At 30.2% G+C, this 21,657-nt stretch overlaps 1 protein-coding gene across 2 annotated transcripts in view; it reads left to right on the top strand.

Moving 5' to 3' along the window:
- Positions 1-1,218: 1,218 nt before the first annotated feature.
- Positions 1,219-21,657, top strand: part of LOC129975064 (gem-associated protein 2-like) — a 59,648-nt gene continuing 39,209 nt past the window's right edge. The window contains exons 1-3 of one of the 2 annotated variants that reach the window (XM_056087945.1): positions 1,219-1,672; positions 5,092-5,283; positions 9,063-9,308. The gene's annotated coding sequence lies outside the window, so the exon portion shown is untranslated. Of the gene's footprint in view, positions 1,673-5,091; positions 5,284-7,980; positions 8,740-9,062; positions 9,309-21,657 lie in introns of those variants that run through there. The other variant, XR_008785005.1, reaches the window with a different exon arrangement.

Raw genomic sequence — 21,657 nt, 5'->3', positions numbered from 1 at the left:
ACTCCAACTAAAATATATATATTAAATTTCCAATTGAAAAGTTTTTAAAATAATCTTTAAAAGAATAAAAATGTTATTGTTCATTTCAAAGTATTTAGCGGCGATTTGACATGTTATATCATTTTTTGTAACTTTATTAAATTGTTATCATTGTTGATGGCATATTATTTGCTATAGACGAAATTCAAAATGTATTCGCTTGTGGAAATAGAAAAATATTTTAAAATATTGTTAGAATTTAACTAATATATTTAACTCATAAATACTAAAGATGCATGTTTTTAAAAATTTAATTGTTTGAATGTCAGAAGAAATTGTTTTCAAATGGAGATGGGGATATCTGATTCTAGTTATTGAAAAATAAATATTAAAACAATTCTTTTTAAAATGTCTTAATAAAATTTTTGGAAGATATATTAAATCTCTTAATACTATTTGTTACTGTGAAATATATTTTTATATGAAATATGTATATTTATCTCCCACCACCCTTTTTTTATGGTATACATGTCATATTAATCTGGAACACATATACAGCAGGAAAGATCAAATCCTGAAACCTGAATTCAAGGAATATAAAAATTACAATTTATTAAAAATATTTTTGTGTTTCTTCTTATTATTATTTTGATATAACTATAAAAAGTAGCAACGAAATCACATATTTATATGTTTTGGGGAATTAAGTAAATATCTTCCCCTATATATATAGTGGACTGGAAAATAATAAATGTTCACCTACAAGTTTCAATGGCTGCATAAATGAGCAAATAATGGCTCGAAAATCATAGAAAACTAAGAAGTATTTAATTGCTGCATCAAATATTTCGCAATTCTGTTACTAATTTCTTAAATTAGAAATAGAAATGTTTTTCCTGATTGAAACAGTTTTCTATTTGGTTTGAATTAATGTTTCATTAAAAACAAATATTTAGAGAAAACTATTATTTTAATAAAAATTAGATCATATTGAAAATTTACTCGTATATCTTCCATAAAACTAATGAAAGCCGTTAAGTGTGAGCCAAAAAAGCGATAATTACACTATTATGAGTGCAAAACATTGCCAAAAGGATGCCAAGACTTTTAACAAATCGGAACACGTCGGTACCCCTTTGCCGTAGTCTGTAAAATCTGTGAACTCGCAAACAAAAGAGCATTAGGGTTGCTAGAAGAGCCTTCTCCTGGGTTGCCATATTAGCGACAAACTCGGGGGCATACTATTCTTCATTCGAATATCAGTTGGCGCCAAGTTCAGTTAACGTATGGGAAGATCAATTGTTGCATTAACCCTTAACTGGGGACGTGCGGTCTGTGAGACCATTAACAATGGATTTTCGTTCACCCTATTCTGACCCTGAATGGATTGACCCTTCATCATTCTGTTTTGTGACCTTCAATACACGTGCACTTTTTCAACCGATTTCAGCGGATACTTTTTAAAAATAATTCAGTTATTTCTTTGAGCGGTCTCCCTGTTAGTGTTCCAGTGGCAAACAAGGCTTAGCAGATGGCGCTAAAATTTGGACCCGAAATATCATCCAATTTACTGATCCTATTATGAAGCAGTGCTCCAGACACTTTTAAATGAAGCAGAAAGCGATTTTAGTGATAAGAATGATTATACAGAAGAGTTTTTCGATGAAAGTTCGCATTCCACTGATTCTGAAACGTATGTCAGGGGTGTTTGTGCTCCGGGGAAACCCCGGAATTCCGGGGATTTTGAACTTCGATACCCGGAAATTCCGGGGATCGTCGTTCAAAAGGAAGTAGGAATAATAAGGAATTATTTATTTTGATCTGGGTAATTTTGTTTGCTTTGAAAGCAGAAAACGCAAGGTCAGTGTGTGTGGTGAAAACTTTTCCTTTCTTTCTCCAAAGGCAGTGATAATGCGTGAAAAGGGGGGAAAACTTCTTTTTTGTTCTTTCCTTATTGCGAGTTATGACTCATTCCCCCGGTTCTCGGACATTCTCTTCTGGATTCTTTTCGGCAAGTAGGCGCGGCAGAAAAAAAAGGGAGAGACTTCGTTCGACCAGATGTGCGATAACGTGACTCTGGGTTCAAAGGTCTTATCTCTCCTGGCTTGGCGCCAATAAGTAGAGAAGGGGGATTTTTCGCCTTATTAGCTATTTGTCATTGATCGCTTCGCAACTTTTTTTTCTCCGCTGTGTAAAATTTCCGTTTCATTTATTGATGCACGTGTAAATTTTTCGTTTCGCTTATTGAAATATTTTTTTATTTATGTACGCAAGAGAATTTCACTTTGAAATTTCAGCATATGAAACAGAAATTACCCCTTAAAAATTCATTTCTAATTAGTTTTACAGCATTAGATCCAGAGCTAAGAGGTAAAACCAGTACAATATTAGCTTTTGAAAAATTATCATCTTTTATTATGTCCCATATTTTTAGTGATAATGGAAAGTCAAAAGTAGAAGCTGAAATAAGTTTATACCAGAGTGATATTGATATCACCAAAGAAATGCTCTACACATCTGATGAAAGTGGAAATCAAGTCAAGTGTACAATTGATAAATATTGGTCTAAAGTTTTTAATTTAAAAGATGATTTCACAAATGATTATAAGTATCCTACATTGGCTAAATTGGTCAAAGCCTGCCTTAGCTGCTTCCATGGCCCATTAGTGGAAAGTGCATTCAACTTAATGGATACACTTGTCACTGACTATAGAACCTCTCTTAAGATTGATTCCCTAGATGCAGTGCAGACTATTAAATATAATTTAATGGCTTTTAAAGAAATCTCATGTGAAAAATATGGCTCAAAAAATCCAATGACTGATCCAATTCACAAAGATCTCTTGCTGAATATGAACAGAAGTTGGAAAACATATCAAGAGGACTTAAAAACATGTATTTCAGATAAGTCACCTATAAAAGTCTCTGAAAAACCTTCTACATTAGCAGGAAAGCAAATTGCTTCTACCTCTGCATGTGCAGTTCTCGAGGAAATTTCTTCAACTGTAAATGAGGAAAATAAAAGTCAACCTTCCTGCAATTATGAAGTTCACCACAAAAGAAAGACAAGCCCACAAACATCAGAAAATAAAAAAAAAAGCAGCAGAAATTAGATAATTTTTTTTAAAGAATTAATTCAGGTAATTTAAAATATTTGCATAAAATGTAGTAGTTTATATGTTTGAAAATTTATGGTTATTAATTTTGCAAAAAAAGTAATTCATTGAACTTTTATAATTAGGTCATTCAATACTACATAATTGTAATTTTTCATTTCTCTCCCCCCCCCCTTCTCGAAACTCCAAAATGTCGGTAGTAAGTCCGTAAAAGTTTCAGGGGATTTTTTGGGGTCCCACAAACACCCCTGGTATGTTCAAACATAATTAATTTTTCTAATGGTAATGTAGTTTGAAAAATTTATAAAATATATTAATATGCCAAAGATATATATACAGAATTTATAAGTTGATTTTTATACTAGTTCTTAACCTGTATGTTTAAAATGCCCTAGAAAACCGTGCTATGAAAGTCGCACAAGCCGATAAAAAAAGGGCCAATTTTAAACATTATTTTTATTTTATTTTTCAAATAATTGTTGAATTGTACATGATATTGTTTTCTATATTCTTTCATATACCGTAAAAATAAATATGATTTAAAAAGTAATATTTTTTTCAAGATTATTATTTATTGTAACATGTAATTTGAGAAGAAAATTCCAACGCATTTACTTTTTTCATTGATAATATATTTTGAAAAATTTCTGAAACATATTTATATATCAATAAAATATCTGCAAAATATATTGGCAGTTTTTCATACTAATACATTAATTAGAAAATTTAATTTGAGTGTAAATGAAATGTGGTCTCGTAGACCGCATTTCAACCAATTAAATTTCACCTCTCCAGTTAAGAGTTAAGGTGGGTTCACACGAGGCTTTTTATTGCGCGCAAACGTTGTCTCTCTACTGTTGTCCGTCTATTGTCCCCGTGTGAACAGTTGAGACAACGTGTCGGGACAATGGCTAATAGTTGTCCCGACGGGACAACCATTTGCCATTGTCCTGTTGCAGTCACGTGATTTTCCTGAAGTAGGCGTGACCTTCTATTGCGCGCAATAATAAGCCTCGTCTGAACCCACCTTTAAAGAATTGCTAATTATGTGAAGACAATAAAATGTGTAACTTTTAATGTTTTTACGCCGTAATTTTGGAAGATATATTTGTTCAGGAAGTAATATTGCATAGTCTTATTCAAAAAGTTAGTTTTTCAGTCCTGTTTCTTATCGCTGTCTGTGCTTTTTAACCCGTAACTAAAGACATGAATTTCGCACGCTTTCAGAAACATGGAGTCAAAATGACTCCATTTTTTGATTTTTTGTCTTTTGTAAACAGCATTGGAATTTATTTTTGGAACACAATACGTTCTGGAAATCATGTAGTTAACCAAAAATATTAATATTAAAAATTTTATAATATTAAATATTGAGAAAATGTTATAAGAAAAACTTAATCAATCCTTTAATGAGTATTTATTTTGTTTAGATATTACAGAATTACGTCAATGTTAATAACTGTTAGAATTTATTGGAAAGGTAGAATACAATATTTAAAACTATTGTTTGGAAAGGTAGAATACAATATTTAAAACTATTATTTTAAGAATATTTCTTTATTCTTTTTTGCATTATTCAAATGAAAAGCAGTTTTAGAGACTTGGAGTTAATGAAACTATAAATAACAAAAATTTTGAAAATTTACTAGCTAAAAGAACAACTTAAAGGTATAGAGGACATGATTGTATTTAAGAACCAAATGCAACATGATAATCAGTGCTAATGAACAATGCAAAGTCATTTTGACTCCCGTTTTTAGTTATGGGTTAGTCAATTTTTACAATATTGTTCAAACGATTCTCTAATAATGCCACCTTCTTTTTGTAATATCTTAATCCATATCACTATTTAATTACTTGCATTCTTTTATTGATGTTAAAATTAATTCTTTGAAGATTTTTATTTTTTCTTTAAAATTGTACTCTTTGGCATGATTTTACTTTATATTTTGACATTTTAAACTGTTATTACATTCTTTTGACGTGTGTTTTTCAGTGACTCTTTAAAGCTTCCACTCATTGAGTAAGATTTTTTCATTTGATGAATTATTTAGAAGACTCTGCATACATGGAATCTAAAAGTTAGTTTGTTCATCATGCTACTTAGGAATTTAGATCCATCTAAATTGTGCAATGCAGTAAGACTGAATCAGCAAATACTTCAAGATTCAAGCAACTAACCTTACAGGTAATAATAAAGGAAAGCACCTCTTCATTATTCTTGTTATTCCAGTTCACCTTGCTTTTGTAACAATAATAAATACAGTTCAAAAGCACTCCCTTAATGTTGTGATGTCAACACTATTTTCCCATTCCATCAGAAATACCATTTTTCTCCCATTGTTCAGTTACATAAGTATTCTTGAGTGGGAAAACCAGGCAGTCTTGCCATATGTGCAGTAAATTGCAGAAGTAAAATTATTGCTTATTATAGAAATGGGATAATTTTATATTTGCATCCACATTTAGAGTCTTAAAACCTATGAATGATTTGGATCTAAGAACTAGAAAACTGTATGACATAAAAGTATGCACATTTATTCTTTCATACACACATACATTTATTGATATATAGTGAGAGATAAATATATATGTATTTTTTCATAAATATAAATTTTGAATTAAACAAAAACTTGATAGTTGTTCACTGGATTATATTAATTTTATTATTTTTTATTTGTACAAATGCATTCCTTTCTCTGACAAATGTGTTATGTAAAATCTTCTCTTGACTTGCTTATATAAGGTTTTAAAACTACTGTAAAAGGCCTAAGTGTAATGGTGAAAAATATTTAACTATCTAAAGTTATTCCAAATTATTTTAATTAATCTGTCATCAATTGTACATTTTTAGCTGCAGTTTTGTTTCAGTATAATTATAAAAAATAAAAAAAAAAAAAAAATTGCAAAATTCCTACCTTTTATTAATATTTACCTAGAAATTTCAGTTATTTCATTGCATCTCATTATATAAAATATAACTTTGCAAAAAAAGTTGTATATTTCATAAATACAAAGATCATTTATATTAACTAGCATTACAATTTTAAGTTATTTTTATTTTATTTCTCTCTTAAACATAACTTTGGTAAACTAATGCGATTTTTGCAGCATGTAAAAAAGAAGCATTATCACAATTCCTTTACTAGATTGAAAAATTCTTGCAAGAGAAAAAGCATTTTCTTGGATTTAACTATATTGTTCATTTGAATAAACTGTAATCTGTATAAGTAAAAACTGAAGGTATATTGTACCTTAACCTTTGCAAGACCTAATTTTTTTTACACTCAAATTAAATTTTCTAATGAAAGTATTAGTATGAAAGTCAGCTAATATATTCTGTAGATATTTTTCTTGATATACAAATATGTTACAATTTTTTTCAAAATATATTATTAAAAAAAGCAATTGCATTTGAATATACATTTTATTCTCAAATTGCATATTACAACAAATAATAGTTTTGAAAAAAACAAAAAAAACATATTGCATTATAATTTTTAAATCATATTTACTTTTCTAGTATACAAAAGTATGTAGAAAACAATATAATGGAAAATTCAACAAATACATGAAAAAAAAAATGACAATGAATAAAATTGACAATTTTTGTTATTGACATCATTTCTACTTGTAAATATTCATAGCAGGTTATTCGAGAGAATTTTAAATATATAGGTTAAGTACTAGTATAAATTCAGCCTTTCATCCCTAAGGGATGAAAGGCTGAATTTATCCAATCAGGCTGAATCGCTCCAAAATCATGCTCATCCAAATATTTTAAAGATTTTAGACCTATTTTATAAAATTATCTCTCGTGGCTTTACAGTCTTATTCTGTTGGATACCATCCCATGTGAGAATATGTGACAATGAGCAGGCTGATAAGAGTGCCAAATCCGCAACTCGTTTTTTGGAAACACCCATACCTGCATGCGATTTGAAGAAACAGGCAAAAATATGTCTTTACAAAAACTGACAAACTCAGTGAGATTCAGAAACTCTAAACAAACTTCATGCTTGCAAGCCTATCATAGAAAACTGGCCTTCTTTGAATTATCGAAAACATGACACAGTTTTAACTCGTCTGAGAATCGGTCACACTAGATTCACACATAGACATCTGTTATTAAATGAACAATTGCCAACATGCCCACATTGTGACTGGAATAACAGTTTATCATATCCTTGTTGAATGCCCTTATTTTAATGCGCAGCGCTTATTTTACTTCAAAACAACAGCGGTGACTTTGCCCTTGTTGCTTGGTAGAGATCCACATGAGAACCTTTTTGTCTTTTTAAAATCTATAGGTTTTTATTCCTTAATTTGAACTTACCATCTTGGCTTTGTTTTGACTTTTTGTAATTTATCATCGTTTTACCAATGTTTTTTTTATCACTTTATTGAAACTGATTTTATTTAACTTTTAATTAGAAATAAACTTGTTTGGCGCAGTATAACCTTCATATTGGTTCTTGTGCCATAAAACATCAAACCAAACCAAACCCTTCATTGGGTCGATAAACTGAGGGAACTAAACACAAGGGGGGGGGGGTCCGGTTAGGCCGACTGCCTAACTGGAATATATGCCTTGCACCCAATAACCCTTGGTGAGAAAAACAGACATGGACATTATAAGCCTTGGCCCACATGGATTGTCGTGCCATTCAGTTTAGTTTACTGGTATAAATATCAGTTTGTAAATTCTGTAGATATTTTTCTTGTTATATTAATATTTTTTGAAATTTTTTACAAGACATTATCATTAGAAAATTAATTCTGTTTGAACAAGGATATTAGAATCAGTCAAATGTAAAATTTCATCGAAAAAATTTTCTGTTCAATTATCCTTATCACTAAAATCACTTTTTGCTTTATTTAAAAGTCTCTGGAGCTCTGCCTCATAATAAGGATCAGGAAATTGGATGATATTTTGAGGACTATGTTTTGCAGCCATCTGCTAAGCCTTGTATAATATTGGAACACTTAAAGGGAGGTACAGTCTTACTGACATTGTACAAAGAAATAGCTGAAATATTTAAAAAAATATCCACTGAAACTGGTTGAAAAAGTGCACATGTGAAGCTACAGAGTCAATCCATTCGATTGAGGTAAAAATAGAATAGGGGTAACCAAAAGCCATCCTTAGCAGTCCGAGATACCACACTTCCTCATTTAAGAATTGAGGGACAATTCCACATTCCTCAGCATAATCATATGAAGTTTTTGAACTATGTTACTTAGTATCTGTAAGGATTAATTGCTCTATTAATAATTTGCCATACTCTGTTAAAAGAAATGACGTAGATGTTAAAAGATTGTTTTTCTGCTATAATTTTGTAAAATATCATGTTGTACATAAATTTTTTAATGCAATCTTAATATTTTAAAAATTAATTTCTGAGTGAAGCCATTTCTGTTTAAATAATTGTTATACCAATATTTTTAATCTGTTTTTAAAATTAAATGCATTTTTTTCTATTAATGCTTTTTTGTTATAACATTAAACCAATTTCCCTGTTTAATCATGTGCCATTTCACTTTCTTTGACCATTGTTAAAATTAAATTCATTTCTTTGCATATTTTCACTCTTCCTTTTATTTCATAGCTTTGTACATCATTTTGATATGTATTTACTGTTTCCTGTTTTTTTATTCAAATTTTTTATTTTGATTGAATTTTCTGTTATATTTTAGCTGTTTAAAATTTTTTGTCACATCTGTTGGTATATATATGTCAAATTTATCTTGTCATATGGCAATTTTTTAACTTGAGCTAATTGTATAGAGCTTTATTTTATATAATAAAAGTTTTCAATTTTTGTGCCTTTTTTACATATTTTTTTGATTAATGATAAAGTCATATCTTTAACTGTGGCAATAAACTTTTATTGATGGTTTTATGAATATGTGATTTTAGTTATTTAAAATGAAAATTTTAATAAAATCAGATTAATTACCCTTTAGGAATTCCTGAAAATTTTACTATGTACAATTCTGTTCACTCTGCAATGGATAAAGAGCAAACATTAAAAAAGAAAAAGAAAAAGGAAAGGAATTCTTTGAATTCATCTGGAAAGCAAAACATACATAACACTAAAAGTTAGTTTGCTCGTCATTTTACTTAGGACTCCAAATTATGCAGTGGAACAGGACTTTGTATCTGCAAGCTTATGGCTGACATGAGTCAAGTTTCAAGCAACTTTACTTGAGGTAATAGCAAAACAGAATGCATTTTTTTAAACACTAAGCAAAATATTCAATTTTAAAATTATGCAATTTCTTATTGACCTTGCTTTCACTATATAATTTTTACTGATTATAAAAAGGAATATATGTGTTAGTGCTCTGTAGGCTTACTTTGAAAACAATTAAATTAGGGACCTATTTTTCTTTTGAAGATGAAAGTGTGTAACTTAAAATGATCTTTAAATTTTTAAAAATAGAATTTAATAAATAGTATGTGAAATTTTGGCATTTTTTGTCGTTGTACATAAATATTTTAGCACAAAAATTATTTTTACATTATCTAAAAATTAAAAAAAAAATAATTTTTTTTTTAATGATAGCACCATCTTTCCGATATCTTAAACTTAATATAATCATATTTTACAATATATTATATTGTTAAAATGAAACTCAAATTGTTTTCATTGATTCTGTTAGTACTTTATCCTGTCTTTTTTCCATTATTCATGTTCAAGATATGAAAATTTGTCTAAGTTTCCATTTTCTGTAGGTTGTGACACAAAACATTCTTTTAATAAAATTTTTGAAATTTTATTATTTTTTAAAATTACTTTTTAACATAAAAAGTGCATCTATTTTTAATTACTGCTGTTCTTCTTACTAATATAATTGGACTAAAAAGCTGTTAATAATAACAAACAAACAGTATGAACTATACTATAACAAAACTATAAACTATAACAAACTATAACAAAAAATTAGAGAAATGCATACTATTTTATAGAACAAAACAGTATGAGGTATCTGAAATAGTATGAGTTAGATATCTACCAAAATTTGTTTAATATTTTGCTGATGAAGCTGCTAAAATATATTTGCAACAGAAATATTTAATTGAAATTTTTAGTAATCATTTAGTTCCCTGAAACACGAGGAGAATGTCAGTTTGACAAATTGGTCAATGCAAGGATGGACAATACTCAAGATAGCAGTCGGCCACAACAAATCCTGTCGATACTGCTACGTTCAGTGGTGGCGGGGTGGTCGGCTGTACGCAAGAAGAAGACAAGTTCCCTGAAACAGTTGGTCACCAAAAGCAATTAGTAATAAATAAAACTCAACAATAATCTGTTTCAACTCTGATATCAATCTAGAAAATCCATGTTCTTCTCAATGCCAGTTATATAATTTATTTTAAAGTTGAAACTCTATGCAATCTTTTCATATGTGCTTTCCCAATTGCAGGGCAAAAAGTATTGCTTACCATAGGGTAGAAATTAATTAGGTATTATAATTTTAAATGGAGTTCTCTAAAACTTATTAGTTTGTTGGATCTAAGAACTGAAAAATTGTATAACATAAAAATATGTGTTCATTTTTCTTTAATATATATTTAGAACACATTGAGAGCATCGAGTGCAACATTCTTTAAGAATATAGTAGTTTTTCTATTTTCAAATGCAGAGCAAAGCATAGAATGCAGTACTTCTATTTATATGATAAAGTGTAAAAATTTATTTCAAGTTATTGATATTTAGAGTTTATAAATAAAAAAGTTATTATAATAGTAATTTTTTTCATTATAATTTATATTTGTAAATGCTGTAGGTTAAATGATTTGCAGGACTTAACATTTTTTCAATGCATTAAGATTTTTACGCAACAAACTGTTAAAATTACTTAAAATTTCTAAAAGTATAAGGTATGTATATGTTTTTAGAGCAAGGTTAGCAAAATTTCATTAAAAATATTCTCCATGATTTTATAATTTTTTTGAATACTTTACCATTTTAATGACTATTTGATGAAAGAGCTTTATGCAGTTATATTTACATCAGTGTGGATTATGTGAAAAGGCTCTGGAGCTGCTGCATGAATACATTTTTCTGCTATAAATTTAAGGATTCATTTATTTATGTAGTTTTACTTGTATTATCTAAATATATTAACAGTTAAAATATCATTTTATACTGATGCTTCAACAAAATGAAGGGAAAAAAACAAGGTTTCTCCCATCCCTCCTTTATTTAGTTATTAATTTTAGTGCAAGGTTCTCAGAAAGTCACTAAATCCAAGTGTCGCTAAAAGTAAAATTAGTTCTTTCTGGCTGATTTTACTATAGATATATAAATGAAACAACAGTACCTACTATAAATTACTTTGTATTATAACATTACATGATCAAACATATAATACAAATGCTTAATATCCTAGTTATAGGAATGTATTAAAATTTTATAAAATACAATAAAGAAATATATTGCCTTATAGTTCAATGAATTTTCAAGCTCAGTATTCAACTAAACTGTAAATTAAATTCAGTGATCACATATATTTCATTACTCAGAAAATAAGTGAATGTTCAAATATTGTAAAAGAAAAGCATAGACAATCTTAACATGAGCATTAATATAAGATGTAAAAAATCTGTATAAAACTTTTAATTGCATCAGCACCACTGCATTGCATACCTGGCTCTTGCATAATGCAAATATTCTATTTTTGAAATGTGAGAGCCCAATGGGTTAGTTCAAGAGTCTTTTGTGTGACTTGATTCAAGAATTTCAAAAGATTATGATCTGAAATAATTTCGATTCTCACTTTACAAATCTATTTATCAAATTTGTTCAAATCAAATACCACCATGCTTCCTCTTCAATACTAGTGTAATTCTTTTGAGTCGATCTTCTCTTCTGACTAGCTTATAATTCTCTTCAGAATCTTATTTGAATATACAATTTCCCTAATGGATTTCGTACTGATTTATTATAATGATCATTTGATTTATTATAATGCAATTTGAAAAGGCAGATTGACATCAGAAATGGCTAAATCAGTTACTTCATATATAATTTCCTTCAATTTGTCAAATGAATCTCGCTCTATTTATCCCCAGGGAATATGTTGGTTTATTTTTTTGAGTTAAATCAGAGTGGAGTTGAAATCGCCATTTAAATTGGAATATGGGTTTTGTTAAATCCTATTAAGCTTAATATTAATCTTACCTTCTTTGCAGAAGGTCTGGGTAACCTTCGTATCACCAAGATTTTTTTTTTTTATCTGATTCATGTTTTCTGTACTTGTTCTCTTTTTTTTTCACAATAGCAAAAACACATTTTTCAGGCATTACAGAACACTCCATTTTATCTCTGTCAAAATTAATCTTAAAGTGGGCGAGCAAAGATTTCATGGGGGGAAAAAAATTATCTCATCTATGTAGGATTGAGCATATTCAGAATGGGATTTGAGTTTCATTTTTTACTGAAGAAGTACCAAATGCTTCTGTGAGTTTTAAAAATATAATTTCCATTATGATTAGTAAATGTGGTTACTGGTCCACTGGCTGCATCAGTTTAATTTGCCAATTACCTTTTAAAAAATCCTAATCTTGACCAGTAATAAAATTTAGTATCTTTCATAGGAGAAACAAGTATCTTTGTAATGGCATTTAATGCTTGAAAATCAATGCACATCCATGCTATTCACTCACAAACTACAAATTTTTTTTGATTTGCAAATTACAAATTATTTGAGTGATTTCATCATAACCAAATTACTCTAACTTTAAATCTGTTAATTCTCAAATATGATGCTTTATATCCTTGCTGTTGGCAATGGCTACACTATAACAATGAGGCGTTTCCATATCTCTACATATCTCATTTAAAGATATTTGAATTTTGCAGTTAGATTTTTAATTGTGAACTATCCAAATTATTTACCCCATCAAATATACACTGTCGACCAATAAGTAATTGGACAACTGTGCTAAAGGAGGTAAACACAATTTATTGAAATCTTGCTGAAATATGAAAACCATTCTTGTCATCTACATTTATAAGTGCTTTCTCTAATTTGGTAAGCTGATCAACAATAACCTTTTTAGGTATAACTTGTAAATCTATCAATGTAGCTATTTCATTTTTTTTGTTTCAGGTTCTTTATTCTAAAACATTATTCATTAATCCTTTATTACAATTTTGTCATAAATGTTTATTGAATCCACTAGACAAACAAGTCAAGCTTCTTAATTTCTATTCCTTTTTGTTTATCAAATTTTTTAAAAAGTGAATTTGTTGTGTTTAATCTTTTTATTGTTGGTTGATTATTTTTTCTATTTATTGTAAAGATATTTCATGTTTGCTTCTTATCGGCCAATCATATGATATTCGTTTGAAGGTCTAAGATATACTAATTCTGTTTATCTATTACCTTTTGTTGAAACATAATCCCTCCCCCCACCTTACAAAACCCCAAGGTGACTGGGTGACTAGCTGACTGGGAATCAGTGAAAACTATGAATGGTCAGAGAATTCTGAGAGATAGGGAAAACACAGGGAAATTTATTCTAAAAGTGAGATGTTTTATATTTTGATGATTATTATCAAAATTAACAATTCATAGTCTCTCTCTCTTTTTTTTTGCAATTACAAATTTGTGATTATATTTTTCATTTGTAAATTTTATGAATCATTTTTTTATGGCAACAGTTAATTTTCTTTTTTGTTGTTGGTATCATATATATCTTTCCAAACGTATTGTATAATAGTTACCATTTTTCCATCATTAAGTGTGATATTATATATATCCTTTTAAGCTTTATTGGTTTTACTTAATAAATGCCAACAAGTTATCAGCCCAGTTCTTTTATGGCATTTAAAATGAATATCAGCATTGATACGTTTGTCATTAGTTAGACCTAACAATCAGAGAATTAAGATGTAGCATTATCATATCTATTAGAAATCTAACAGTTATTAAAAAAATGAATAAAGAAAAGATCCAAATTAAGGAATTGCAAGGAAAAAGTGACTGGTTGATTTGTAAATATAGAATTAAATTCATCCTTAATTACTATATAGATGCTTTGAAAGTCAGGAAGGAAAAATCCAAAAATCAGAGGAGCTAAATGTGAATTCAAATGAGAAATACCAAGATGATTGCAAAAGGTATGATAAAGCTAATAATTACATCATGATGGTTTTTACGAATTCTATGACTGAAGAAACTGCAAAAGGTCATGAGATATGAAAATGTTTGAGAGGCTTGATTAGAGCTGCACAAGATTTTCAAAGATTCATCCAACAACCAGTTATCTAATATCTGCTTGAATTTTTTAAATCTAGATGGGAAAATGAGGACATGGCAGCTCATTTATCAAAGTTCAAAAATTTGTGGAATGATCTGAATGAAGGGCTAGAAAATATAAGGGAGAGGACAGCAAATATGCAAAATCTTGGATAATCCTTCTGCAAGCTGTCTTTCTTTTAAGTCAGGTCACTGTCTTTTAAACAAAGAAAAAAGAACTTAAGATAAACTGACTACAAAGCTCTGTGCTGAATGAGAAATGAAGTTGCAAATTCAAAATCAGAAGTTGCAAAGAACAAGGTGCAATTACTGTTTTCAGAGAGGACATACAGTCAAAACATGCGGGAAGGGGATTGTTGATGGGCAACTACCAAGATAGGGTATATCCAACTCCATAAAAGAAAGAACAAATCATGTGTCTATAAATTTGATACTTTTAGCTTTAGATGAGGGCATACTTATTGCTGAGATAATATCAATTGTCTGTACATTGGCAATGGTGCTTCAAAACATGTGACCAAATATAGCAGTCACATGTTTTGAGTCATAAAAATAAGTCACAACTTTGGTGTTTTTGAAAATTTGAGTTTCCCAATAGCATAGCCGTAGCTAATGTAATGTCTTTACCAGCCATTGATAAAAGTACCATGAAAATTGTGACATTTGTAAATAATGAAAAGTAATTCAAAGTTTTAGAAAATGTGTGCTATATGTCTGCAGTTAGCAAAAAAAAAAAAAAAAAAAAAAAAAATCCATATTGGCAACTTAAGATAAAAATCACAATAGTAAATTTGAGCCTACTTATAAAGACTGTTATTTTAAAATGGGGAAACAATTTTACATGGATGCTGGTGGTAGTCTCTTAAGGCTGATATGAAGATATTGATATCAGAAAATCAACACTGACATTGCTGTTAATGATATCCTTCAGCTTTATTGTGTAGGATGAAGACACCAAGACAAACAGCATGTAAAAACTCTTAGAAAATGAAAGAGACTCAAGAAAGCAATGAAAGAAACTCAAAGCAAAGAGCTTCTAAATTTCTTTATCTATGTCAAGAATATGGGACATAATATGAAGGAAATTGCCAGTGACAATGGCTGAGAATTTAATGAAGCAACCAGACAATTCTCAAGAATCAAGGAATATCTCAGAGGCTTGCAGCTCCATATTCTCCTGAACAGAATGGTAATTTTGAAAGCGACAACTGAACAGTTGTTGAAATTGCACAGACTTAAAAGTACTCAAATAAAGAAATAGAATTCCTGAAATAATTATGGGCAGAATTTTTAAGTACTGTGTATGTTTTAAACAGAACTGGTAAATCTTCAAAGTTTAAGCCCCAATGAATTATGAATAGGTAAGGAACCCAGAATAAAACAGATAGGCATCATAGGATCTGTTTGCTATGCACATATTCCAATTTAAAAAAAAAGATGAACAAAAAGGCAACTAAAAGTGGGTAACTTGTTGGATATGATGGAGACAAGAGATCACTTTTATGTTAAAGAAAAGGGCAAGATAATTTGCTCTCGAGATGTGTTAAAGAAAAATCATCCTTGACCGAAAGTGCAGTTACACTGTCTCACCATGGTGTTGAAGACTGCCAGGAATCTCATTATGATGAAAATGAAATTGCATCAGATGAAGATTCCTGACTGGAAGAGAACATAGAAATAGAAATGGAAAGCTGACACAGAAGACTAATATCAGCCCCTAGGTCGACAGAGGATTACATCATGGGAAATATAAAGATTTGTGATGAATCTGTTGATGGCATAAACAAAGAGGAATGCAACTGACTAATGTCATTCAAAAATGAAGGACCCTAGAATTTTTTGAAATATTCGGAAAGGCTAGAAAAGGCTTTAATTTGACCTGAAGCAGAACAGTGGATATTAGATATGAAAGAGGAGTTAGAGAACTTAAAAAGGAACAAAACATGAGATGAGGTTTCTGGACCTATAAAAGAAAAGTTGTTAAATGTTAATTGATATTGAAGAGAAAGTACAAAGAAGGAAATATGAGCAAATTTAACTCTTGACTTGCTGCCAGAGGCTACACATAAGTAAAGGGAATTGATTCTACAAAGATATATTCTCTTATATAATAAAGTCTATTGGAACCTTATTGGCATATTCAGTTGAACAAGATTGGCTGGTTCATCAACTTGTTATTACCACTACCTAACTGAAGGGCATATTAAAAGAGACAGTTTTTATGGAACTACCACCTGTTTAGCAACAGGAAAAATCAGCAAAGGAAAGCTTCTTATTAAAGAGGGGGTCTTTATGTTCTTAACCAATCTGAAAGATATACAATACTGAAGAGAGTGGAATATATGTCTCAATGATTTTCTTATGCCATATAAGCTTATAAGATCTAAAGCATATCCTTGTGTATATTTTGACCAAGATAGAAAACTGATTGTAGATGTGCATGTGGATGCTTACCTTCTAATATCTAACCTGGAAACTATCATACAAAAATTTAAAGGTATCATTGGATTTACTTCTGAAGTCACGATTTGGGAGAGCTACACAGTTTATTGTCAATCAAAATGGAGAGAGAGAGAGAGTCATGGAGTCATTGTCCATCAAGGGTTCAATGACTCTCGACTCGAGTGCATATATATATAATAGATCTGTTGCAATCAACTGGCATGTTAATTGTAAAGGAGTATCAACCCCTTTGGATCCAGAGATGATATACATGCCAGCATCGAAAGGCAACAAATTAAATACTGAAAAAGCATTTAAGTATCGTCAAGTTGTAGGAGGATTTCTGTATTTAGAAAATAAGGCTTGACTTGCTTTTGCAATCTATATGACTGAGTTCAACCAATGCCTTAGTAAAGAACGCTGGTCTGTTCTACAACTCATCCTTCATTATGTTGCACAAACCAAAGATGCCAAACCAACCTTCCAAAAGACAGGATAAAAATATAGAAATATTTTACGATTCAGATTGGGCTATGGCAAAATTGATTTTTGATTATTCTGTGGCTACATCTCAATATTTGCAGGAGGTGCGATTTCAGGGAATAGCTAGAAGTATAGAACAGCAGCTCAATCTACAGTAGAGGCAGAATACCAATTTTGGAATTAAGCGCATTTTCATAATTTGCCTGTCTTCCGACGCGCTGCTGCGTACGTTTTTCCGCATCTTTAATTTTCCTTTCCTTTTTAGCCTCGACGAGCGCTTTCTTCAGACACTTTTCCAAGAAGTATTTTTTACGTAAATAGACACGATCCCTATATTTGCTGTCATCTAAAAATTTCTGAAGTTGCTTTTCACAGATGGCTACTAGATTTTCTTTATTCATGGTGATTTTAAGCTCAGATAACTGCACCAGCGAAACGTGGGATTCGATCTTCCCTCTCAATTGTGTCTGTATTCTTCCCTCTTTTAACTGTCTTCTTCACTTCATTTCTGGTTGACGCGGATTTTATTCAAATCGGAAACAAATTTCGAATTGCTAGGAGAATGTCTGATTCAAAATTACTATCACCAAAATGCAACTTTTAATTGAACTCTAAGTTTAAATTTTAAAATATTGATTATTAAATAATATTTAGATTAGACAAAATTATGATATGGTCGCCACGAAGCTCTTCGATCAACCGCCGTCGCCGCATAAATTTCAGACATTTTTTAAATTAAAAAAAAAAAAACATTTTTGAATGAAACTGTCAATATTTAAAATAACTTTTTAAAAAATAATTTCCATATGTATAATTATGATGTTTGTGTTGTATTGTTTGCTCGAATACCAGATATATAAAATTAAATTGTTGCAGTCGTCTAAAATAATGAAGAAATTTTTGGCGGGTTTATAACTATTCGAGTCCAAAAAACACATTATTTGGAGATATGCCTTGCATTTTATTTGTTTCCGAACTAGATCATTGAAAATCTCTTTTGGCTTCAAAGATATAATTTAGAATGCTCTCCCTCCTCTCTTTTTACACCGTTTTCCGAATTTGTATATTTCTATTAATTTTTGGATGGAATTCATATAGAAACAGTGTTCTGTGTGAATGCAAGAAAACAATGTCTAAACGAACAAGACTTTTTCGCATGCTCAGTAATAGCGGCTTTATCACCCTCTCGCAAAAAAGTATAGATGCTGGGCAGGGCCCTGAATGTCACATGTGCTCCGATTTTCATTTTCGCACATTAGAGTTGTGTGCTTTATAGAATAGTAAGGAAAACCGACTATACTATAAAGCACACAATACTCTTTAATTAACTGCTTTATTCTGGTAAACACTACAGCGAAAGGACGATATTTAGCCTAAATTTAGATATTTTTTTTCTGAATCAAACATGTGATTAATCGGTTACACAGGTATGAGAAAAATTGAATGTGTATTTCGGAAGCTTTTCTCTTTTGCACTGAAATGAAACCAGAATATGATACAGAAATTATAATCATAAGATCAAATATCAAATTTAATTTACTTAAGCCATTATGGTTTTCAACTATTGCGTTACCATGCATGGGAAAGGACATGTGGTCAACCCGTGGACCGCTTTTGTTCCATAAACATACAGATCGTCGCTTTAGATGATACATCTATGTACTAAATTTTATGCTCTTTTCGTTCGTGATTCACTTGTACACAGACAACCAGACATAAATTTTTCTGTTTGAGTTTGGTTTAATATTTGGTGGAAGTCTGCAAATTTCTTGCTATGTCCGTATTTCGCCACTATTTTAATATATTTCAAAATGTCTTTGAAATATGTTCAGATAGAAATTGAGATTTGTAGTCCGCATTTTTCGACGGTCACAATACTTTTTATTTGTATATTTCGTTTAGCAAAAAGTAAAGTCATCCATTGGACTCTCCAACCAGCCACGAAGACACACGGATTTAAACCATAAAACTGAATGACCTGACCGCCGCAACAGCAGCACTGGTGGGAACTGTGGTTGAATCCTAAGGGCCATCACCGGCCACGGTACAACCATCCCCGAAGGAAGTTTGTTCCGTCATAGATGCGAGGAGTCAGATCCCCCACCTATTTGTGTACCCTCCAGGGTGGCGAGATAAAGCCATCATACCGGAAGCATCTCATCCTCACTTCGAGGGTGCCCCCCCGGGGGGGGATGTAGCAGAAAGTAAAAGTGGAAACGACTGTTTCCGTAAAATTTCGTACCCAACTTTATCCTCTAATATATAGACATGCATCAGGTTTGCTAACAAATCTATCAACGCGATGATTGTATAACGGTCTAAATCTTCGGATATACAGAAACCCAATAACTTGGAAAATGCTTTAAATGGGTTTTGAAATGGCACTAAATTTGTTGTTCGTTGGTCACTTTAGACCAAAATTGATTATCAAAATCGCGTCCAATATATACATTCGTAGTTTTACACAGTACTACGATACACAAATCGCTCATGACAGAACTGGAAATAAAATTCTGGGTACTTTTGGAGTTCACGCACTCGCTCTGGGTTGAAAATTAATTTTGCGATCTTTAAAAAAAAAATGTCAATTGGGTATAATTCCTGTAATAGATTGGAAAATTAGCAGCAGAAAAATGTTTACTTGAATTCAGCAGAGCTATTTATATAAGTAAGCTATAATTTGTATTTAGAATAAAATGAATTTTTGTTTGTTTGAAATAATGAATTATATATTTCTTGGCACAATCGAATAAAGTTTTTGAACATATTCTTTTATAGCTCAAAGGATTAACGACACTATTAATAATTTGTTGTGGTTTCTGAAAGGGAGTAAAATAGATGCGGGGGAAAAAAGATCAAATTTTTTCCTTCTTAACTTGGAAAAAGTATCAGTGCTCTTCCCCCCCCCCTACTGATTGAAATATTAGCTATTCAGTCACATTATGCTCATTTCTTCATTACTATTTTTTAAATTAATTTTAGTGTTTAGAATTAATTCCTAGTTATTTTATTAATGTTTTTCTTATTTTTATATTAAACCCTTGAATCTTTTTAATGACACACTCTTTTAGCAATGTGAAAAGTAAATTCATATTTTCTCTTTTTTACTAATATTTTCGATGATGCTTTTATTTTGTAATATATTCCAGTTTTAATGTTTATTCAGAATAAATAATTTTTAAACCCTGCTTTTTTTAATTTTATTTCTTTTACAGTGTGAATTATTTTTGTTGTACATTTTCCAGGATGCAGATTAAAGGTCCTTAAGAATAGCTTATTATTGATTCTCCATATAAAAGGGCATTAGAAGTCCTTATTTTTTATGTATGTTCTTATATTTTCCGATTCAGATTTTATTGAATTCAGAGATTCAGTGGCAAAGGTTTTATTGAAATATTGATAGAATGTTGAAAATATATACTTTTCCTTCACCTTTTTCTTATTTAGACTGGAGGTGGGTAAGAGTCCGTTCTTCTTAGAGTTAATTTATGTATTCGAATAAAACCACTAATGTTGATTTAATGTTTTGCTTCTTGTTTGTAGAGCATTTGCTATATTTCAAAATGATTTAATGACTCCTCATTAATGAATTATTTAAATATTGTAACTTAAATTAATTTTGATGCAAAAATTTAATACTTTTTGACTGTATGCCGAAAAATATACATTTCAATCATTGTGATCTTCCATAAGTGAACACATTGAATGATTGCTCTGTTGTATATTTGAATTCATTTCAGAATAGACTCAGACTTTTTTGTCTTATAGTATATTGGTTTTCTAAAAATAAAAATCCTGTCTCTCTTGGCTTTCACAGCCTTACCCAAGGTTCGTGCCAGATGGAAGGGTGTTAATATCTTTTACGGGAAGTATTGGAGAGAAGATCTCAGCTGGTTTCTTGTGTTGTGAAAAATCAGATATTACACTTTTATCGGAAAGGATATGAAGATGATATTATCATGGAGTTTATAGATTCCCAGTCAAGTCATCTTTACTCGATTTCAGTAATTTTATAATCAGGAAAATTAGATTTTTTTAGTTATTTTTATCCTTTATTTTTAAAATAAAATAAAAAGAAATTGAAAATTTTGAGATTTATTTCAGTTCTTTCTCATGAGCAAACATCTTTTGAAAGAGGATTCTGCATTAATTAAGTTATTGAAGTGGAAATTTTATTTTTCACAATATGTAGTCTATGACCATATAAAGTAAAATAGCAGAATACACTCAGTTAATATTATTTTAAAAAATTAGAATAAAAAAAAATCTTAGAAATGGAAATTACTGATGCGAATTTACTTGTTCGGCAAGCCAGAACCTCTTGATTGCTACTAAATTGATATAGTGATTAGGGAAAACT

The sequence above is a fragment of the Argiope bruennichi genome, chromosome 7 (assembly GCF_947563725.1).
Source record: "Argiope bruennichi chromosome 7, qqArgBrue1.1, whole genome shotgun sequence".
Classification (NCBI taxonomy): Eukaryota; Metazoa; Arthropoda; class Arachnida; order Araneae; family Araneidae; genus Argiope; species Argiope bruennichi.
Note: the sequence above shows the minus strand (reverse complement) of the source record. Positions and strands in the feature narration are given on the sequence as shown.